This window comes from Crinia signifera, chromosome 7 (genome assembly GCF_055691185.1).
Source record: "Crinia signifera chromosome 7, ASM5569118v1, whole genome shotgun sequence".
Lineage (NCBI taxonomy): Eukaryota > Metazoa > Chordata > Amphibia > Anura > Myobatrachidae > Crinia > Crinia signifera.
In genome coordinates this window covers 42,677,425-42,698,537 of record NC_139223.1, presented here as the reverse complement: position 1 = coordinate 42,698,537, position 21,113 = coordinate 42,677,425, and positions in this window count along the sequence as shown.

Genomic DNA, 21,113 nt, shown 5'->3' with positions numbered 1-21,113 from the left:
AACCCCGGAACGTACGCGTACGGGCCGGCCGCACCAACCAGAATAAGGCCCACTGTGTGGGTGTGTGTGTATGTATATTATTTATATATATATATATATATATATATATATATATATTATGTACACACATATGTATATATGTACACTGTGTTTAAGGGAGCCTGGGAGGGGACGCGGAGACACTTTAATACTGTTGCCATTTATACCTGACTGTGCCTGATGTGCACAGAATTTCTTTAAGCCTGGGAGGGGATGTGGTGACACAGTTAATGTACTGCTGCTGTCGCCGCCGCTGTTAATGCCCGTCTCTGTCTGCATGCCGCGCACAGCATTACTGGGAGCGTGGGAGGGGACGCGGTGACGCCAACCAATGGCGGGGAGGCGGCTGCCGGGTCATTGCGTCCCCTCCCACGCTCCCAGTAAATGCTGTGCGCGGCAGGCACAGATTACCAGCGACGGCAGCGAAAACACAGATATCTGGCAATGACAAGTGGCTATAGTCGGGCCGCTTGTCATAGTAAAATATGTCAGTTCAGCGGGCCAGACTAAAGCGTCTCGCGGGCCGCATCCGGCCCGCGGGCCGCCTCTTGCCCACCACTGCTCTACAGCATACTATTCCTATTGCCACAGTAAGATTACATTTAGTACAGTCAGGGGCTGGCTGGCAACTTTAAGCCTGGGGGCAAGTCCAGAGCACTGGCCCATGAGTAACAGCGTTTGGCTGAGAAAACCCCCTGCTCCCCCTGTGTAATAATAATAATAACAACAACAGCAGGACCCCACAGGCTGCTCCCCTACTATAATAAACCAGGATAATAACCGGAGAACACCACAGGCTGCTCCCCCTGCATAATAACCAGAGAACACCACAGGCTGCTCCCCCTGCATAATAACTGGAAGACACCACAGGCTTCTCCCACTGCATAACAACAGGACACCACAGGCTGCTGCTCCTGCATAATAACACGACAACACAGGCTGCTGCTCCTGCATAATAACACGACACAACAGGTTGCTCTCCCTGCATAAAAACTGGACATCGCAGGCTGCTCCCCCTGCATAATAACGACACCACAGGCTGCTCCCCCTGCATAATAACTGGACACCTCAGGCTGCTCCCCCTGCATAATAACATCGGCAAAGGCAGGCTGCTTCCTGGTGCTCTGGCCTCTCGTCCCGCCCACAGCCCGCCCTCTAGCGGCTTCCTGCACTCTCTAGACATGTCCCCAGTGCAGGAGGCCGGCGGCCATTTTCTTAAAGCCCAGACGGTGTGGCTGACCAGAGGTAGGGTTACCACCTAGTCCCTTTAATTCCGGACACATGTTAATTACACAGGTTCTGTGGCAGTTTAAAATCAGGTGAAGTGGAGTCTTGAAGTCAGCCAGCCACAGAACCTGTGTAATTAATATGTGTCCGGAATTAAAGGGACTAGGTGGTAACCCTAACCAGAGGAGGTGGCCAATACTCACTGGACCACCAGGCGGCCCTCAGTACTAATTGATAAAGCGGCCCGGGGGCACATGGCACCCTGCCCCCCGGCCCAGCCCGCCCCTGAGTACAGTAAAGTCACAGAGACGCAAGACAATCAGCAGCAGTGATAAGGGAATCGCCAGAAAAATGGCCGCCGTGTCATTTTTCTGGAGATATGCTGACTGAAGATGGTGCACATGGGCCTCCTCCGCTCTTAAAACACATGCGTCTCTTTTAAAATGTGTCAGTCAGTAATGAGTACACCCGTGCTCCTGCTTATATATGTTTGTGTAATCATGTTACATTGTAAGATTAGGGAAGTATCTGATAGGATTTTATTACATCACCAGTTAATATTGGCTTCTGTATGCGCTATCCTGGTCATTAAATTAGCATACTGTATTTTGTGTAACTATATTTCATATGAAATCTCATAATCTTAACAATAACAATTGAAGTACTTTGAGCAATGTACTCTATATAAAAATGCATGCGAATACCTTTTTACAAGCAAGCAAGCAAAAGAACAGTTCACATTTAGTTAAATATCCTTTAGTACATTATTCTCAGTATAATAATAATAATAATTATTTTATTTTTATAGAACATTTGTCCCGCAGGACTCAAAGTTGCTTCACAAACATCATAAAATAGCACATTTTACAAGGCAATTAGAAATTACATCAGATTAAAAACACACACAAATAATAATGAACAACTACTGTAATCGTAGATCACACAATAAGCATAATGCAGGGCTGGTGCAGACATTTTTGGGTAATAACTTCCACAGTTTGTATATTCCACCCACAATACATACCAGGTGAGGCAGCCGTGTTGCGCACACTACACAGGATTACCCAGTGTGGAATAGTCCAGAGAAGAAGAGATGACACAAAATGGGGTGTACGCATAATTGTCAGGTCCATGTGGTTTTCATCCCATCCATTAATACGATTCTAATTTATTCATATAGCAAGGTTAAAATGCAAAATTAAAAGATGTAGCAATGTAGGCCTAATTCAGGACGTGTTGTAATTTTGCGAAACTTTACAAAACTGCAGGCTTTAGGTGGCCACCCAGCACAGAACAAAGCTGCCCCCACAGTAGCATGTTGGCCATGTTTAGGGTCGCAGGTCGCAGCATCTACATGGTGCGGAGGACGGACATGAAGTGGCTGGGGGGGGGGGGGGCTGTGTGTGCGGACATCACCCCTTCACTGCTGTCATGGTGGGACACAGAGATCTGCAGTCACTGCTGGGAGCATGGACAGGACTGCGTGTAGGCAGGTTCTGTACAGGGGCTGTGCTGAATATAGTGTGTGGGGGGTTATGTTCGGGGGCTGTGCTGAACATCTATGGGGGGGGGGTTATGTGCTGAGTATGGGGGGCTGTGCTGAATATCTATGGGGGGTTATGCTGAATATCTATGGAGGGGGGTTATGTTCTGAGCATGCAGGGCTTTGCTGAATATCTATGGGGGTTATGTGCAGGGGGCTTTGCTGAATATTTATGGGGGTTATGTGCTGAGTATGGAGGGCTTTGCTGAATATCTATGGGGGGTTATGTGCAGAGTGCTGTGCTGAATATCTATAGTGGAGGTTTATGTGCTGAGTATGGGGGGGCTGTGTTGAATATATCTATGGGGGGGCTATGCTGAATATGGTTATGTTCTGAGTATGGAGAGCTTTGCTGAATATCTATGTGGGGGGGGGGGGGGGGGGGGGTTTATGTGCAGGGTCCTGTGCTGAATATCTATGGGAGTGGGTTGTGTGCCGGGTATTGCAGGCTGTGCTTAATATTTATAGGGGAGTTATATGCAGGGGGGGGGGGGCTGTGCTGTCTCTCTATGAAGGGCTGGGCATTATGGGGGGCCCGGGGCTGTGATGTCTATAGGGGCTGTGTTTTTCTATGAAAGGCTGCGCTAAAGTTACAGGGGGGAGCTGTCAAGTCTATGGGGGCTGTGCTGTCTCTCTATGAAGGGCTGTGCATTATGGGGGGCCTGGGGCTGTGATGTCTATGGGGGCTGTGCTGTCTCTCTATGAAGGGCTGTGCATTATGGGGGGCCTGGGGCTGTGATGTCTATGGGGGCTGTGCTGTCTCTCTATGAAATGCTGCGCTTAACTTATGGGGGAACTGTCATGTCTATCTATGAAGGGCTGTGATGTCTATGGGGGCTGTGCTGTCTATCTACAGTATAAAGGACTGTACTGAAGTTAGAATGGGGTAAATGTATGGAGCTTGGAGAAGTGCTATCTATCCCCATAAAGAATGTTATGTGGAAAGTGATAATGCACCAGCCAATCTGCTCCAATAAGTAAATTTAAGTTAGGAGATGATTGTCTTGAGCAATAATGTTCTTTATGAGGATAGATACCACTTCTCCAAGCATCTTACATTTACCCCAATGAGACCAGTGTCCCACCCCTCAGCATCAGCATTCCCCTGTTGCTGCTGCCATTCCTTATGGGAGGTCCTTAGGGTTACCACCTCATCCGTTTAGTTCCGGACACATATTAATAACACAGGTTCTGTGGCTGGCTGACTTCAAGACTCCATTTCACCTGGTTTTAAACTGCCACAGAACCTGTGTAATTAATATGTGTCCAGAATTAAAGGGATGAGGTGGTAACCCTAGAGGTCCTCTCCGAGCCCGAAGCGTGGCGAGCGAAGCGAGCCCCGCGAGGGGACGCATATTTCTTAAAAAGTATTCTGTGTCCCAGGGGCTATAGTTTCCTGGCCATCATGAACGGGGCAGTGCAGAGCCAGATACTTCTCTAAAATCTGCAGAGATGCCTGTCTCAGGTCTGCATCTGTACTTTAACGGGAAACGGGGCTGAAGCAGAAGAGACAGAGAGGGCCTGGAGAGACATAAGCCGCTGAAGCAAAAGAGACAGAAGGGGGCTGGAGATACATAAAGGGCTGAAGCAGAAGGGGGCTGGAGAGACAGAAGGGGCTGAAGCCTGAGAGACAGAAGGGGCTGAAGCTGGAGACACAGAAGCAGGCTAGAAAGACATGAAAGGGGATGGAGCTGTAAATAAAGAAGGTGACTGGAGAGACACAAGGAGCTGAAGCAGAAGAAACAGGGGGGGCTGGAGATACATAAGGGTTTGAAGCAGAAGAGACAGAAGTGGGCTGAAGAGACAAAAGGGGGCTGGAGAGACAAAAGTGGGCTGAGAGACAGAAGGGGCTGTAGCAGAAGAGACAGAAGGGGCTGTAGCAGAAGAGACAGAAGGGGTCTGTAGCAGAAGAGGCAGAAGGGGGTCTGTAGAGACAGAAAGAACTGAAGCAAATAAGGGAGTCTGGATAGGAACTAGGGACTTTTCAAGAAGAACTGCCTGTAATAACTATTTATAACTATTTACTGACTTTGCATTTATGCCCCCCCACCCCTCTCCGAACTCTCAGCCCCACCACCAGAGAACAACTGCTGATACCTTTTGATATAACAATAGCACCACCAGTGGGGAGATCAGGGGTGTCCTGACCCATAAATCTGCCAATGGCAATAGTATTGAATACAAAAAAACACACACCTTGCTTTGTATTTAATGTTATTGCCCCTATATACTCCAAAACCATCAAAGATGCCTCACTTACTATATTTACTCCTTAATGTTAAAAAATACAGAAACCTCCACTGGAGTTAAGAAAACTAGATATTTTAGAAATAAACAAAAGAAAATCCAATACAGTAAAAAAAAAAAAAAAACACAATGGAATAAGACCCTCTACAATGTAGTTACACATTTTATACAGCTAATGTCATGTACTGTATTGCTCTTTAATACACTATAAATCAACGTATCTGTCAATTAACAGTTGATGCAAGACACTTTTCTGTTCTTCTAGGAAAAATAATATACATGGTCTATATATATATAATATCAAATAAGCACTTTCACTATCTAGACTGAGCAACCTGACAATTCTGTTACATTTCTTTATTTTCTTTTTGCAAATAAACAGCATTTAACAAAATGACAGTATCTAGATCAGCAGGTGTTCAGGATTAATAGACGTTGCCAAACCAAAAAATCCAAATGCAAATAAACGAGACATTCCTCAGCTATTCAGATTCTCTCGGGCAAACAATGAGCGTACGTTTCCTGTATTTTTATCCAGAAATATCTCTCCTATTGTTATAGAGACAATATAATTAAAGATATAATAAAAAACAGGGAAAAAAGGAATAATGAACAAAACACAGATCGTTAGTCCAAAAATAAACATATACATCCATTCACATGCCAGTGGGTACCTCCCACATCTTTGGTCGCCGTCCATCGAAAGATGTGGTGCGCACTTGCATATATAAAGTGACTCTTAGGTCACTTTTTTATCCGTGTACGTTCCCGCTGAAATGGGCGGGCAGCTGACATCCGGTGATGTCAGCTGCTCATCCCCGCGCCCACGTCACCAGGCGATTGCAATGGGAACGGCCACCGTTTTCATGGGAATGTGGTACTCCCATGAGCGAGTACCCCTGCTCGCAGCCCCATGCCCCTCCGGCCACAAGGTCAGGTGCTTGCACCCAGCGAACAGTTTGTTCGCAATGGACGTACGCACACAGTGTCTTCTTATGCACAGAAATGCGTCTGTGCATGCGCTAAACATCGCCCCCGTGAGAATGCATGTGCACTAACAAACGGACCTAGCCCCCTTCCCCGCAGGTTAAATCTAACCCCTCCCTGCAGCCTAACCCTAACTTCCCCTCCTCACAGCCTTACCATACAGCCCACCCAGTAGTGCCAAAACCTAGACCCTCCTTTCCGGGCACACGCTATCCCCACATACTTACCGATCAGCATACCAGCTGTAGATATTCCAGCATTGGCATCTTGATTATTTTGGACATCAAGCGCCAGACTTCTGAGGGTAGTCTCGACGCTGAAGCTACTGTAAATCTACCAATTTGTAACTTTTGGGGAGTACCGGTAACTTCCATAAAAAGATGCTATCCAGACATTACAACATGGTTCCTCGTAGTGCACTCAGTTATACAAAAACAACCAAGAGAATTGTGCTTTGTGACATCATGGTGGCAGGGCAGAGTGCCATGACCTACCATCAGTGATGCCCTACCTTCTTGCTTGGGGTCTCTGGTTAATCCAGGTGGGAGATAGGAAATCCCCTATACCCTGCTCAGAGGCATAACTACCATTGGTGCAGCAACTGCATTGCACTGAGGCCCCTGAGGACTAAGTGGACCCACTGCTGTCCCTGTCACCCTCTTCCTTTCCGGGTCACTCACTGCCATGTTGCTTATTGTAAATTTAGGTTGGGGTTGAGGAGGGAAGACCAAATTATATTTTTGCACCTGGACTCACCCCAGACGTTCCTCCTCTGATACCAAGCCTGTTGTCCAAGACTTTTATTAAAAACTTCTGGCATATGTGCAAAAGGGAATTTGTATGATCATTTGCCAGTTTGGAACATCTTGATTCATCTTCAGGATTGCTGTAATTTTGGCAATGGTGGATGATGTCACCTGCTAAAAGGTTATAGTTCAATAATTGTACGTTCTAGACAACAGCTTTAAAGTTCGATATTGGCCACCTGTTTGATTTTTGTTTTGTAATCCTGAGAGCATCCTGAACCTTTTATTGTCTTGTTTATTTAGTAAAATAATAATTTGAAGTCTGATCTAAAGTAGGAAGTTACAAGAAGACATTTACGTTATTGTACATTTCCTCTGGTTCTGTGAGGCAGCAGTCCCGACCTCAGCGACCCGAGTATGGTTTATAAGCAGTGGCAGTTTTTACCTATAGCCTGCAGGGCTGCATCCCCCCAGGTAAAATCTGCTCATAGAGGCTGGGGGCCAGCGTATATGCAGTACCGAAGTAGCTATTCTGCATGTGCTGGTCACGCAACCACAACAGGGGACAGGTCCAGCAGCAGGGACCAGCAGGCACCGGCGGCAGCGGAGGTGACCAGTGGCGCGCACAGGAATCTAAGCTGAGGGTCCCCTCTTTCCATGAGTACAAGAATTTTAAAAATCGGCCCTGGGGAACCGGAGATATCTGACTTCAAAGCAGTGGTCCCCATCCAAGCCATTTAATTCCTCTTTCCAGTCAGATATTTCAGGTTGTGTCTGACTTAAAGTTTTTCTGGTATATTCCAAAAGCTGGGACTCTCCCCCTTTGAATGACACTAGCAGTTTGTCTCTACTGTGCCTAGAACCAGAGATATCAGCTTTCCAGCAGCTGGTTACTGCTCCAGCTCCACACGGGTGCCGGACGGGTTCCCGACAGTCGGGATCCCGACAGTCATTTACCCGACGTAGGGATCCCGACTGTCAAAACACCGACAGCTGGGTGCCTGACGGCCACCCGCTATTTTCCCTCGTGGGGGTCCACGACCCCCATAGAGGGAGAATAGAATAGGTGGCTCACGTAGCGAGCGCAGCGACCCCGCAAGGGGCTTTGTTGCGCTCGCCATGCTGTCTGACTCCGGGCAGTACGGATCCCAACAACGGGATAATGACTGTCGGGATCCCGACTGTCGGAGTCACATACCACACCCCTCCACACACCTGGTATGTAGTTTTATATACTCGTTGGCAGATTGCTCTGCCTCCTGAACTCTGATCCCCTAGACCCCAATACCATTTGGTAGGTGGGATTCACTAGTTTTTAATTCCATTAAAATCTAAGAAATCTATTTCCGGGAACTGGAGATATCTGTAGTCAAGTAAGCTTTCCTCCCACCAGAAAATTATGAATAATAAGCCCACTCCACTATACACCCCTCCTCTGCATATTAAACATCCTCTACCACCCTGGAAGTTATGTATCAGGGCCCCTTCATTCAGCCCAATGCCCCCTTCTCCCACCTCATCTCCCACCATCTGTGCAGTAAAGGGGTAATAGGTGGAAATTACTGATCCAGGCCCTACATGCTGAGCAGTTGGCATTGCAGCAGCCCCCCTTTTAACCAGAGTTAAAAGCCTCCACTGCTGTCTACTGTCTAGTCATGAAGGTGGATCATGGTGTCTGAATTTTTGGCTAATCAGTGGGACCTCTCTGATAGTGTACTAGGCAGCATGGATCACAGCGGGGATAGGCTGCTGGCTGTGGCAGGTGCCATGGATTTCCTGGAAGCATGACATGCTTAGGGGTATAACACTTGGGTGGGGGTAATGTCCTGGTAGAGACTCTGCAGTGATGGGCGGCTGCTCTAGAGGCATTTGCCTTGACAGTGGTTATGTAGACGACGTTTCCGCCGCAATTAATGGACAGGAACAAAGCAGAAGCCAGAAATCAGCAGCAGATTCCTACAGAGCTGGAGCCTCCAAGCCTTCCCTGTTGTAGTGGTTGACTCAATGCATGTCGACCTTTTGTGTGTCGACCCAATGACCGTATACCACCCAGAAGGAGAAACTGTTTTTTGGTATTTTTTCATATTTGTTTGCTTGTTTTCTACCCTACCAGCATCATAGACAAACCCAGCAGAGTAATGAAATAAGGCACTGGTGATAGAAGCGGACTGACTGCAGTCTGGCAAATATAGAGATGGTAAGGGGACAGATGTGTATTACATGCAGGGCCGGATTAACAATGGACCTGATGGAGCTACAGCTCCAGACCCACTCTCCAAATAGGCATTTTATAGCTAAGAGCCAGGGCTTTCCAACGAGCCCAGCCCCATGTCGCTAGCCCCCCGGGAACCGGAGATAACGCCAGGCAAAGCTGGAACATTTTCCCTATATGATAACATGGGACCCGCTAATTCCGACCCCAACCCGGTTCCAACGACTGCCAGTTCCCCCTCTGGCATCACAGAAGCTCGAGGTTGATCTCAGTCAAACCCAAACCGCTGGTCCTTCAATCTGATACCAGGCTGGTCCATATGGGTTCATTGGTTCTACAGATATTGCGGGTAAACTGATTTTTTTCATTTCTAAAATGTAATTTCATGGCTGTTCATGTATTTTGAGGACAGATTTCCCTGGAACCAAACAGCCCAGTTTCATGGGACCAAAATCATTCGAAGCCCACATGTAAATGGTCAGTTGGTTCCGAAGATATAGCTGGTTGTTTAAAGTAGACTAGGCTGGTGTAAAGGGGGCATTTTATGGTGTGAACGGGGTATTATTTCAAATAGCTGGGACCTGCAGTGCTCTGAATATAGCCGGGCAGCCCCCCGCACTCTGCCCGGCTGTCAATGGCTGTCATTTCTGCTCAGCGGCTGTCCCCCAGTTACCACAAGCATTTATTCCCCCTTGGCAACGAGCATATAATCCCATATGGCAATGAGCATGGAACCCCTGGCAATGAGCATAGAACCCCTGGCAATGAGCATGTAGGTAAGCAGCACTTATGTAGCATAATTTTTAATAGGCAGTATGGTGTTTGGCATAATACGTAATGGACATTATGGTGTGAGGCTTAACATGTAATGGACATTATGGTGTAAATTTTTAATGCGTGCCTTCGGCGCGCAATGTCCCTGTTTATGAAGCATATTGTGCATTATTGCTCAATCTGTGTGGTATAACGTGAATTTTGAATCAATCCATGTTCTGCTCCAGGCCCATTTAGACCGTAATCTGGCACTGATTACATGGTAGGTATTTAATAGGGAGTGCTGGTATTATAGAGATGGTAAGGGGACAGATGTGTATTACATGATAGGTGTATAATAGGAAGTGCTGGTATTATAGAGATGGTCAATAGCGCACGCAGGGGGGGTTTCTGAGTACCCAGAAACCCCCCCAGGAGTCTAAGGGCCTGAGGCTGAAAGCTGAGGGTCCCCTCTTTCCATGGGTATAAGAATTTTTAAAATCGGCCCTTGGGAACCGGAGATATCTGACTTCAAAATAGTGGTCCCCATCCAAGCCTGTTAATTGCTCTTCCCAGTCAGATATTTCAGGTTATGTCTGACTTAGAGTTATTCTGAGGATATATTCCAAAAGCTGGGACTCTCCCCCTTTGAGGGACACTAGCAGCTTGTCTCTACTGTTCCCAGAACCAGAGATATCAGCCTTCCAGCAGCTGGTTACTGCGCCAGCTCCACACACCTGGTATGTAGTTTTATATACTCATTGGCAGATTGCTCTGCCTCCTGAATTCCCATCCCCTAGTCCCCAATACCATTTGGTAGGTGGGATTCTCTAGTTTTTAATTTCATTAAAATCTAAGAAATTTGTTTCTGCAAACTGGAGATATCTGCAGTCAAGCAAGCTGTCCTCCCACCAGAAAATTATGAATAATAAGCCCACTCCACTATACACCCCTCCTCTGCATATTAAACATCCTCTACCACCCTGGAAGTTATGTATCAGGGCCCCTTCATTCAGTCCAATGCCCCCTTCTCCCACCATCTGTGCAGTAAAGGGGAAATTAGTTGAAATTACTGATCCAGGCCCGACATGCTGAGTGGTTGATATAATACCCCCTACCACCCGCGGGACATCAAAGCTTCCCCCACCCCTACCACTGGAGGATCGGTAGGGGCCCCAATATATTGCTATGCCCAGGGGTCTACACTGCTGTTATGTATGTATATACAGTATATGTGTGTGTGTGTGTGTGTGTGTGTGTGTATTATTATTATTACTATTATTTATATACATTTGGTCTATCTATAATACTTTAACTGACCCGGCATATATTGGGTCACCTAAGTGTCCATCTCCGTGCTTTGCTCCGCCCCTCTGGAAACCCCCTTCTGAAAATCCTGCGTTTGCCACTGATGGTAAGGGGACAGATGTGTATTACATGATAGGTGTATAATAGGAAGTGCTGGTATTATAGAGATGGTAAGGGGACAGATGTGTATTACATGATAGGTGTATATATAATAGAAGGTGCTGGTATTATAGAGATGGTAAGGGGACAGATGTGTATTACATGATAGGTGTATATATAATAGGAGGTGCTGGTATTATAGAGATGGTTAGGGGACAGATGTGTATTACATGATAGGTGTATAATAGGATGTGGTGGTATTATAGAGATGGTAAGGGGACATATGTGTATTATATGGTAGGTGTATAATAGGGAGTGCTGGTATTATAGAGATGGTAAGGGGACAGATGTGTATTACATGATATGTGTATAATAGGAAGTGCTGGTATTATAGAGATGGTAAGGGGACAGATGTGTATTACATGATAGGTGTATAATAGGGAGTGCTGGTATTATAGAGATGGTAAGGGGACAGATGTGTATTACATGGTAGGTATATAATAGGGAGTGCTGGTATTATAGAGATGGTAAGGGGACAGATGTGTATTACATGATAGGTGTATAATAGGAGGTGCTGGTATTATAGAGATGGTAAGGGGACAGATGTGTATTACATGGTAGGTATATAATAGGAAGTGCTGGTATTATAGAGATGGTAAGGGGACAGATGTGTATTACATGGTAGGTATATAATAGGGAGTGCTGGTATTATGTAGATGGTAAGGGGACAGATGTGTATTACATGATACTGTAGGTGTATAATAGGAAGTGCTGGTATTATAGAGATGGTAAGGGGACAGATGTGTATTACATGATAGGTGTATATATAATAGGAGGTGCTGGTATTATAGAGATGGTAAGGGGACAGATGTGTATAACATGATAGGTGTATAATAGGAAGTGCTGGTATTATAGAGATGGTAAGGGGACAGATGTGTATTACATGGTAGGTGTATAATAGGGAGTGCTGGTATTATAGAGATGGTAAGGGGACAGATGTGTATTACATGATAGGTGTATAATAGGATGTGGTGGTATTATAGAGATAGTAAGGGGACATATGTGTATTACATGGTAGGTGTATAATAGGAAGTGCTGGTATTATAGAGGTGGTAAGGGGACAGATGTGTATTACATGATAGGTGTATAATAGGATCTGCTGGTATTATAGAGATGGTAAGGGGACAGATGTGTGTAACATGGTAGGTGTATAATAGGGAGTGCTGGTATTATAGAGATGGTAAGGGGATAGATGTGTATTACATGATAGGTGTATAATAGGAGGTGCTGGTATTATAGAGATGGTAAGGGGACACATGTGTATTACATGATAGGTGTATAATAGGGAGTGCTGGTATTATAGAGATGGTAAGGGAACAGATGTGTATTACATGGTAGGTGTATAATAGGGAGTGCTGGTATTATAGAGATGGTAAGGGGACAGATGTGTATTACATGATAGGTGTATAATAGGATGTGGTGGTATTATAGAGATGGTAAGGGGACATATGTGTATTACATGGTAGGTATATAATAGAGAGTGCTGGTATTATAGAGATGGTAAGGGGATAGAGGTGTATTACATGGTACAGTAGGTGTATAATAGGGAGTGCTGGTATTATAGAGATGGTAAGGGGACATATGTGTATTACATGGTAGGTGTATAATAGGATGTGCTGGTATTATAGAGATGGTAAGGGGCAGGGCCGGCGCTACCCACTCAGCAGCTCCTGCAAAGCAGGGAGGCGCCATGCTGAAAAGGCACTGTCTCCCTGCCTGCTCTGCTAAAGCTGCCTCAGCCCTCACTGTCACTGCCACCTGCTCGCCTGTCTGACAGCGGGCGGCAGTATGGAGAGGCTGAGCAGCTCCCTGCACCATGCACACACTGTCCTCCTCATGCGACCTGCCCCCTCTTCCTCATAGACACTTGCGCTGAGGCATGTAGCGCTGTCTGTGAATGCCTGGATGACAAGTCGGGGGAAATTTACTAAAGGAAATTTGTAAAAAATACAGTAGGTGTATTTGTATCCAGAAATACACTTATTTTTGACATTTACTATCCCGAAAATACAGCAATTCGTATTCGTATTGATAGTACATCAATATGATTATGAATACGAATTTCCGTATACTGTACATGTACTGTACATGCACCCGAGATCCTCCATACAGTAGGATCGCATGTTGCATACACTCCCACAATCGGGCTGCAGCTTGTTGCAATGGCAATGTGAAAGGGCGCAAAATGTATGGTTTGCAGGAGGGCGCAGGACACCCTAGCACCGGCCCTGGTAAGGGGACAGAGGTGTATTACATGATAGGTATATAATAGGCAGTGCTGGTATTATAGAGATGGTAAGGGGACAGATGTGTATTACATGATAGGTGTATAATAGGAGGTGCTGGTATTATAGAGATGGTAAGGGGACAGATGTGTATTACATGATAGGTATATAATAGGGAGTGCTGGTATTATAGAGATGGTAAGGGGATAGAGGTGTATTACATGGTACAGTAGGTGTATAATAGGGAGTGCTGGTATTATAGAGATGGCAAGGGGACATATGTGTATTACATGGTAGGTGTATAATAGGATGTGCTGGTATTATAGAGATGGTAAGGGGACAGAGGTGTATTACATGATAGGTATATAATAGGCAGTGCTGGTATTATAGAGATGGTAAGGGGACAGATGTGTATTACATGATAGGTATATAATAGGAGGTGCTGGTATTATAGAGATGGTAAGGGGACAGATGTGTATTACATGATAGGTGTATAATAGGGAGTGCTGGTATTATAGAGATGGTAAGGGGACAGATGTGTACTACATGATAGGTGTATAATAGGAAGTGGTGGTATTATAGAGATGGTAAGGGGACAGATGTGTATTACATGATAGGTGTATAAAAGGGAGTGCTGGTATTATAGAGATGGTAAGGGGACAGATGTGTATTACATGATAGGTGTATAATAGGAAGTGCTGGTATTATAGAGATGGTAAGGGGACAGATGTGTATTACATGGTACGTGTATAATAGGGACTGCTGGTATTATAGAGATGGTAAGGAGACAGATGTGTATTACAGGATAGGTGTATAGTACGAGGTGCTGGTATTATAGAGATGGTAAGGGGACAGATGTGTATTACATGATAGGTGTATAATAGGAGGCGCTGGTATTATAGAGATGGTAAGGGGACAGATGTGTATTACATGATAGGTGTATAATAGGAAGTTCTGGTATTATAGAGATGGTAAGGGGACAGATGTGTATTACATGATAGGTGTATAATAGGAAGTGCTGGTATTATAGAGATGGTAAGGGGACAGATGTGTAATACATGATAGGTGTATAATAGGGAGTGCTGGTATTATAGAGATGGTAAGGGGACAGATGTGTAATACATGATAGGTGTATAATAGGGAGTGCTGGTATTATAGAGATGGTAAGGGGACAGATGTGTATTACATGATAGGTATATAATAGGCAGTGCTGGTATTATAGAGATGGTAAGGGGACAGATGTGTATTACATGGTAGGTGTATAATAGGGAGTGTTGGTATTATAGAGATGGTAAGGGGACAGATGTGTATTATATGATAGGTTTATAATAGGAAGTGCTGGTATTATAGAGATGGTAAGGGGACAGATGTGTATTACATGATAGGTGTATAATAGGGAGTGCTGGTATTATAGAGATGGTAAGGGGACAGATGTGTATTACATGGTAGGTATATAATAGGGAGTGCTGGTATTATAGAGATGGTAAGGGGACAGATGTGTATTACATGATAGGTGTATAATAGGAGGTGCTGGTATTATAGAGATGTTAAGGGGACAGATGTGTATTACATGGTAGGTATATAATAGGGAGTGCTGGTATTATAGAGATGGTAAGGGGACAGATGTGTATTACATGGTAGGTATATAATAGGGAGTGCTGGTATTATAGAGATGGTAAGGGGATAGAGGTGTATTACATGGTACAGTAGGTGTATAATAGGGAGTGCTGGTATTATAGAGATGGTAAGGGGATAGATGTGTATTACATGATAGGTGTATAATAGGAGGTGCTGGCATTATAGAGATGGTAAGGGGACACATGTGTATTACATGATAGGTGTATAATAGGGAGTGCTGGTATTATAGAGATGGTAAGGGGACAGATGTGTATTACATGATAGGTGTATAATAGGATGTGGTGGTATTATAGAGATGGTAAGGGGACATATGTGTATTACATGGTAGGTATATAATAGGGAGTGCTGGTATTATAGAGATGGTAAGGGGATAGAGGTGTATTACATGGTACAGTAGGTGTATAATAGGGAGTGCTGGTATTATAGAGATGGTAAGGGGACATATGTGTATTACATGGTAGGTGTATAATAGGATGTGCTGGTATTATAGAGATGGTAAGGGGACAGAGGTGTATTACATGATAGGTATATAATAGGCAGTGCTGGTATTATAGAGATGGTAAGGGGACAGATGTGTATTACATGATAGGTGTATAATAGGAGGTGCTGGTATTATAGAGATGGTAAGGGGACAGATGTGTATTACATGATAGGTATATAATAGGGAGTGCTGGTATTATAGAGATGGTAAGGGGATAGAGGTGTATTACATGGTACAGTAGGTGTATAATAGGGAGTGCTGGTATTATAGAGATGGCAAGGGGACATATGTGTATTACATGGTAGGTGTATAATAGGATGTGCTGGTATTATAGAGATGGTAAGGGGACAGAGGTGTATTACATGATAGGTATATAATAGGCAGTGCTGGTATTATAGAGATGGTAAGGGGACAGATGTGTATTACATGATAGGTGTATAATAGGAGGTGCTGGTATTATAGAGATGGTAAGGGGACAGATGTGTATTACATGATAGGTGTATAATAGGGAGTGCTGGTATTATAGAGATGGTAAGGGGACAGATGTGTACTACATGATAGGTGTATAATAGGAAGTGGTGGTATTATAGAGATGGTAAGGGGACAGATGTGTATTACATGATAGGTGTATAATAGGGAGTGCTGGTATTATAGAGATGGTAAGGGGACAGATGTGTATTACATGGTAGGTATATAATAGGGAGTGCTGGTATTATAGAGATGGTAAGGGGACAGATGTGTATTACATGATAGGTGTATAATAGGAGGTGCTGGTATTATAGAGATGTTAAGGGGACAGATGTGTATTACATGGTAGGTATATAATAGGGAGTGCTGGTATTATAGAGATGGTAAGGGGACAGATGTGTATTACATGGTAGGTATATAATAGGGAGTGCTGGTATTATAGAGATGGTAAGGGGATAGAGGTGTATTACATGGTACAGTAGGTGTATAATAGGGAGTGCTGGTATTATAGAGATGGTAAGGGGATAGATGTGTATTACATGATAGGTGTATAATAGGAGGTGCTGGCATTATAGAGATGGTAAGGGGACACATGTGTATTACATGATAGGTGTATAATAGGGAGTGCTGGTATTATAGAGATGGTAAGGGGACAGATGTGTATTACATGATAGGTGTATAATAGGATGTGGTGGTATTATAGAGATGGTAAGGGGACATATGTGTATTACATGGTAGGTATATAATAGGGAGTGCTGGTATTATAGAGATGGTAAGGGGATAGAGGTGTATTACATGGTACAGTAGGTGTATAATAGGGAGTGCTGGTATTATAGAGATGGTAAGGGGACATATGTGTATTACATGGTAGGTGTATAATAGGATGTGCTGGTATTATAGAGATGGTAAGGGGACAGAGGTGTATTACATGATAGGTATATAATAGGCAGTGCTGGTATTATAGAGATGGTAAGGGGACAGATGTGTATTACATGATAGGTGTATAATAGGAGGTGCTGGTATTATAGAGATGGTAAGGGGACAGATGTGTATTACATGATAGGTATATAATAGGGAGTGCTGGTATTATAGAGATGGTAAGGGGATAGAGGTGTATTACATGGTACAGTAGGTGTATAATAGGGAGTGCTGGTATTATAGAGATGGCAAGGGGACATATGTGTATTACATGGTAGGTGTATAATAGGATGTGCTGGTATTATAGAGATGGTAAGGGGACAGAGGTGTATTACATGATAGGTATATAATAGGCAGTGCTGGTATTATAGAGATGGTAAGGGGACAGATGTGTATTACATGATAGGTGTATAATAGGAGGTGCTGGTATTATAGAGATGGTAAGGGGACAGATGTGTATTACATGATAGGTGTATAATAGGGAGTGCTGGTATTATAGAGATGGTAAGGGGACAGATGTGTACTACATGATAGGTGTATAATAGGAAGTGGTGGTATTATAGAGATGGTAAGGGGACAGATGTGTATTACATGATAGGTGTATAAAAGGGAGTGCTGGTATTCAGGGGCGAATTTAGGGGTCAGGCCGCCCCTAGGCACAACATTTTTGTCCGCCCCCCCCCCCCCCTATTTTAACATATATATTATTAGGTTATATAATATAAATATATGACCACAGGCAGCAAGCTCAGACAGTCACATTAAATACATACAGTCGCAAGTACAGATCCCTTTCCGTCCCAGTGGATGGAGAGACCCTTCTTACTGCTGAGCTGATGCTAGCTGCCCCATAACCCTGAGGCACGCACGCACTCACACCCAGCAGGCATCAGCCCTGCCTCTCTACTCCCACCCTCAGTCTGTGCCCCCTGTCCTCGTCCCCAGGCCAGAGACAGCTTCTGCAGCAACAGCTCAGTGGCGGACTTCCTAGCAGCGTCCTGTGTGCAGAGGAGTAGCAAGGCAACATGGTGTCCAGAGCAAGGCTATGTTTTGCCACCCCCTCTCATAGTAATTTTTCTTTCTTATAGTAATGCCCATTCCACATTATTCCACACACCATAATGCCCAGTACACATTATAATGGACACCATCATGCCCATTGCACATTATGGCACACCGTAATGCCCACTGCCTCACGGCTCCTGTCCGCTCCTCCAAGGGCTGCCATCAGAAATTTTGGTTGCCTGGGACTGACCAGATAGACAGCCTCTCCAAGATAAGCATCGGTGCGGCCGGCTAAGCATGTCACCACAAGTCGTGCACTAAACTCAATCCTAATTTTCTGATTTACAGTGAAATAGCCAGATCCATATTACAGAGAGCATTTGTTGTACCCACATGGCACAGCTCAGTGCCTGCCTATGCGGAACAGCTTCAATGCACACAGTATTGTCACCCTACACTACCTGGGTTGCAGCTTCAGTTGGCACAGTGCCTGCCCTCACTCATATTATTTATTTAAAGATGGAAGCACATAAATGACAATATGAATATAAATTGATTTGATCCAAAAATATGAATAAAAAAAAAGAATATGAATATGTAAAGATTTACAAATACATATCACTGCCAGGGTATTGCTAGTAAAATACATTATACCTGTATTTTATATCTATTAATCGCACACAAATAGATCACACCAAAAAAAAAACCTACACAAAAGTATTTAATCAGCACTGATGTAGGGTCATGGCTCTCCCTACCTTTACCTAGCAAAGAACAGTCCCCTCTCCTGCAGCAGCGTCTTTCTGCTGCTCTCATGGAGATTCCTTCTCAACCAGCTGCCGGGCATTCTTATATACACACCGGAGCGCTCATCTCTTTATAGCCGGCATCCTTTAGATGCTGTCTGCTGGCCACTGTATGGTCCGTACCCGCAGGGAGGCCAGGAGGGGGAGAAATAATGTCACACACAGTGACAGGCGCACACTGACAGAACGGGCGCGCAGCGCCGCTCAGCTGTCACCGCCCATTCTATACACAGCACCAATCATCTGTGGGTGTAGAATAGCCAATGGGCGCCGGGCGACAGTGAGCCTAAGACAGTGAGAGGTGGAGCCTCCAGGGTACGCTGTGGGACTGAGTCCGACAGTTATTTAATTTGCAAGGCTGAGCAAATGGGCAGCGGTGAGTAATGAGCGGCGTGGCCGGCGATTAGGGTGCCGCACACCAATGCCGCCCGGCTCCGCCATGCTGCTTCTGCCTGGACTGGTCACGGTGTTGACTATTAAGACATGGCCAGGCAGTCTGCCATGCCGCCCCTAACAGCTGCCGCCCGTAGGCCCGTGCCTCACGGGCCTAGTCACAAATCCGGCCCTGCTGGTATTATAGAGATGGTAAGGGGACAGATGTGTATTACATGATAGGTGTATAATAGGAAGTGCTGGTATTATAGAGATGGTAAGGGGACAGATGTGTATTACATGGTACGTGTATAATAGGGACTGCTGGTATTATAGAGATGGTAAGGAGACAGATGTGTATTACAGGATAGGTGTATAATAGGAAGTGGTGGTATTATAGAGATGGTAAGGGGACAGGTGTATTACATGATAGGTGTATAATAGGAGGCGCTGGTATTATAGAGATGGTAAGGGGACAGATGTGTATTACATGGTAAGTGTATAATAGGAAGTGCTGGTATTATAGAGGTGGTAAGGGGACAGATGTGTATTACCTGATAGGTGTATAATAGGAGGCGCTGGTATTATAGAGATGGTAAGGGGACAGATGTGTATTACATGATAGGTGTATAATAGGAAGTTCTGGTATTATAGAGATGGTAAGGGGACAGATGTGTATTACATGATAGGTGTATAATAGGAAGTGCTGGTATTATAGAGATGGTAAGGGGACAGATGTGTAATACATGATAGGTGTATAATAGGGAGTGCTGGTATTATAGAGATGGTAAGGGGACAGATGTGTAATACATGATAGGTGTATAATAGGAGGTGTTGGTATTATAGAGATGGTAAGGGGACAGATGTGTATTATATGATAGGTGTATAATAGGAAGTGCTGGTATTATAGAGATGGTAAGGGGACAGATGTTTATTACAGGATAGGTGTATAATAGGGAGTGCTGGTATTATAGAGATGGTAAGGGGACAGATGTGTATTACATGGTAGGTGTATAATAGGAGGTGCTGGTATTATAGAGATAGTAAGGGGACATATGTGTATTACATGATAGGTGTATAATAGGGAGTGCTGGTATTATAGAGATGGTAAGGGGACAGATGTGTATTACATGATAGGTGTATAATAGGGAGTGCTGGTATAGGTTGAGTATCCTGTATCCAAAATGCTCGGGACCAGGAGAATTTTGGATAACGGATTATTCCGTATTTTGGAATATTTTTATATTTCAATGATGTATTTTGAAGTATCTTGCATTTATGCTGTATAAACACATCAAACACATGAAATGCACACAAATATATTTTATTTGTTCAAAAAACAAGGTTTTAAAACATGAAACAAAATTTGTGTTCTATCTCAGATATTGAATTTGAATGCCAAGCAATCATTTTCTTGTACATATATAGTGCCAGTTACATATGTCCCCCGTAGTGCTATTACAAATGTCCCTAGTGAGTTTTTAGTAAAAAAAAAAAAAAAAATTCCCACTTTCTGGAATGTATGGTTTTCGGAATAATTCGGATAAGGGATATTCGGATACGGGATACTCAACCTGTATTATAGAGATGGTAAGGGGATATATGTGTATTACATGATAGGTGTATAATAGGATGTGGTGGTATTATAGAGATGGTAAGGGGACAGATGTGTATTACATGATACTGTAGGTCAGTGCTTCCCAAACTTTTTTAAATCACGGCACCCTACAGCATCAGATTTTTTTTTACGGCACCCCTAGGCCAAAAGTTTTTTATTCTGTAAATTGATTTGTATGTCATACATAGGTTTATTTATGGGTGAGGGACAGAATTAGCTTCTGTTTGTCCACATTTTTTATTATTGGCAGCCCACCAGCAATGTTTTTGCCTTTTACATTGACCATAAACAATTTCAATTGGCACTGGACCACCAATCCAAGGCACCCCTGCAAGTGTCCCGAGGCACCCCAGGGAGCCAC